This window comes from Mastomys coucha, unplaced genomic scaffold (assembly GCF_008632895.1).
Source record: "Mastomys coucha isolate ucsf_1 unplaced genomic scaffold, UCSF_Mcou_1 pScaffold23, whole genome shotgun sequence".
Classification (NCBI taxonomy): Eukaryota; Metazoa; Chordata; class Mammalia; order Rodentia; family Muridae; genus Mastomys; species Mastomys coucha.
The window spans coordinates 52,201,029-52,204,647 of record NW_022196906.1 but is presented as its reverse complement, the minus strand read 5'-3'; the positions used below and the strand labels follow the sequence as shown (position 1 = coordinate 52,204,647).

Here is a 3,619-nt window from a genome sequence, read left to right as displayed (position 1 = left end):
TTTACAAGTCTTGATTTTTGAATGAATCTCTTAGTACTAGGCAACCTGATGGAGCTAACTCCTGGAGGCCTCTTGACAGTTACTGGAAATGCTTGATTTAAATATGATCAAGGGCTAGCGAGATGGCTCAGCAGATTTGAACTGACTGAGTTCAAATCCCACCAACCACATGGTGGCTCACAACCACCCATAATGACATCTGACGCCCTCTTCTGGTGTGTCTGAAGACAGTAACAGTATACTTATTTGTAATAATAAATAAATCTTTGGGCCAGAGCGAGTGGGGTTAACCAGAGCAATCAGAGGTCCTAAATTCAATTCCCAACAACCACATGAAGGCTCACAACCATCTGAACAGCTACAATGTGCTCATATACATAAATAAATAAATAATAAATAAATAAAATATGACCAAGATGAGACTACATCAGAAGCCCGAGACACTAGTGGATGGACAGGTAAGGGACTTTTCATCTGTAGCCATTTATCATTTTGCCTTTAGAAACTTGGAAGAAATTGTCATCTGTGAGTTTCAAATGTTCTGGTAAATCCAGTTGTATTTTAAATTTATTTTATTTTATTTTTTAGCTTTTTCGATATCACCTTGAGTCACAGAAATAAGTGACTCTAAAGAATCAAAGTTCTTTTCAGGCCTGAGGTAGCCAACAATGGCCACATTGCGAATTTCCCCCATAGGAGTCCTCCCTGAAGGTATGGATGATATAGGTTTCCATGGACCTTTTTACATTCTTGTAGTACGGATTCCATCCTGTGCTCACCACCATTTTATGAACGTCTCCTCTCCCAACTCTGGCCCAACCATAATAAATGCCAGTGGACAGAGCAGCCGGAAGATTGTTTACTACTTGTTCAGGAAAATTGGCTGTGGGGATGCCCAGTTGCTTGGAGCCACAGCTGAAGTCACGCATCATCTGGCCGGGGCAGGAGAACAGGAGGCTCCTCATGACGCTGACCTCGGAGGATGCAGGATGCTCCTCGCTCTGCGCCTGCGGTGGGGCGCCCTGGCTGGAGCAGCCGGGGATCCCTCGGGAGCTGAGCCGGCGAAGCGGGACATTCAGAGCTACCAGTGTGGACCCGCAGGACAGCCAGCAGGCGCCAGAATCCAGCAGCCGCTCTGCAGGAACTCAACGATTTTTCAAAACCATGAAATTATTTCATAATAAAAAGAAAAATGAGGGAAAAATCTTATTTCACCATCAATCTAGTGGAGGGAGAAAATCTAAAGTAAACTTGCACAGCTATGGATATTATGTGTATATACTTCAATACAAAATAATCAATTTTCAGGAGAAGTGATTTGATTATACTTCTAGGGGAAACACGAGTTAATCTGTTTTCACCCATGCCAATAATCCATATTACCCCAACCTATTATCACCCATGCCAATAATCCATATTGGCATCCATAAACATATCCTAGTATAATTGTGACAGGAGGGTCCATAAGTGAAGACCTCAAGACACATGGGTGTGCCTGAACCATGCTATATAGATAATCACATATTCTGTAACCTGGAAGTCAGCACCCCTGCTTTTCAGACGTAGTCTCTGCTTCAGTTGTGTCTTTCCTCCTCTTTCCCAACACTATCAAGCATCTTCTTTTGGAACAGTGACCAATAACAACCTTATGTTAGTAGAATAAAGTAGATACCCAGTGTGATGGTGCATTCCTGTAATCCCAGCACTCAACAGACAGAGGCAAGTGGAACTCTGTGAATGCAAGGTCAGATTGATCCATACATCGAATTCGAAGCCAGTCAGAGCTACATAGTGAGACAAATACATACATACATACATACATACATACATACATACATACATACATACAAAAAGGAAAAAAGAAGAAATTAAATGTTAGAACAGCGGTAATTGCCTGAATGAGACCCTAGAAAGATTAGATCTACTAACATTTCCCTTGTGGAAGAAAGAGGGGACTCAAGCTGCCTTTCACAAGTCCTCTCCCCAAGGACTTAAGGGTTAGTCATCGCTTGACTGAGCTGAGCCTAATGATACATGACTTTAATCCCAGCACTCAGGAGATAGGAAGATCTCTGTGATCTTGAGGCCTGCCTGGACTACATAGTGAGTTTCAGGACGCCAGGGCTACATAGTGAAACCCTGTCTCTAAAAAACTAAGCCAACCAAACAAAAACAAACAAATAAATGGCTAGACTTGGGGACATTGGAGGGTGCTTAGTGGTTTGACCATCCATATGTTGTTCATACTCCTGAAAGTATGCCCTCATCCATGCTGCTACAAATAATCTCAATTAAACTTATTGGTTCTTTTGTTTGTTTGTTTGTTTTGTTTTTCAAGACAGGGTTTCTCTGTGTAGCCCTAGCTGTCCTGGAACTCACTCTGTAGATCTGTAGACCAGGCTGGCCTTGAACTCAGAAATCCGTCTGCCCCTGCCTCCCAAGTACTGGGATTAAAGGCCTGCACCACCACTGCCCAGCTAACTTATTGGTTCTTTAAACTAGATTTTTACGGCATAGATTCTTTGGTCCATCATTGGTAGGGCTGAGTAGACATTTGTTTACATTTCCCCAGGTGGGAAAAATATTGTAACGCATGGTCATTGGTCCCCAGTCTGATACAAACACATGTTTTTTCACCATGCCAAAATCCTCCTATACCCTTGGATACTGGTGTTGGCTCCAGAACCTTGGCATGGAAAAGGCAAATATAAATCTTTTCCTCTGAGGGTGAACCTCTGATTCTAGAACAGAAGGGATCTACTGTGGTCGGTTGGAGTTCAGGGGTCTACTGTGGTCAGTTGGAGTTGTTCAGGGGTCTACTGTGGTCATTTGGAGTTCAGGGGTCTACTGTAGTCAGTTGGAGTTCAGGGGTCTACTGTGGTCAGTTGGAGTTCAGGGGTCTAGTGTGGTCAGTTGGAGTTCAGGGGTCTACTGTGGTCAGTTGGAGTTGTTCAGGGGTCTAGTGTAGTCAGAGTTCAGGGATCTAGTGTGGTCATTTGGAGTTGTTCAGGGGTCTAGTGTGGTCAGTTGGAGTTTAGGGGTCTACTGTGGTCAGTTGGAGTTCAGGGGTCTAGTGTGGTCAGTTGGAGTTGTTCAGGGGTCTACTGTGGTCAGTTGGAGTTGTTCAGGGGTCTAGTGTGGTCAGTTGGAGTTGTTCAGGGGTCTACTGTGGTCAGTTGGTGTTCAGGGGTCTACTGTGGTCAGTTGGAGTTGTTCAGGGGTCTACTGTGGTCAGTTGGAGTTCAGAAGTCTACTGTAGTCAGTTGGAGTTCAGGTGTTTTCCTCAAGGAATGGAATCAAAGTCTCAGATTTGAGTTCATCTCTTTCAGTGAAAGGCTTATGTTTGGCTGGTATAGTAGCTAGGTCAGCCTTAGGAAGTGCTGCTGGTCTATGGGTGGCCTCTTTACCTAACAGGAATCTCAATAAGAACAGAACCAATCCAAGTACATATACTGTGATGGGATAGCTTACACAAAAAGGCTGGGTGGTCCGAAAGTAATCAGCCGCTTCCTGGAGAGGGAGAGACTTTGATTTCTGCTTAGTCCACAAAGCCAAATGCCTCAGCACCCAGTCTGTCACTGAAGGTCTGGAGGATTCCTGGAGAATGCCACATTGGCAT

At 44.1% G+C, this 3,619-nt stretch overlaps 1 pseudogene; it reads right to left on the bottom strand.

Moving 5' to 3' along the window:
* Positions 1–470: 470 nt before the first annotated feature.
* LOC116073629 lies at positions 471–1,148 on the bottom strand (annotated as a pseudogene).
* Positions 1,149–3,619: the final 2,471 nt, after the last annotated feature.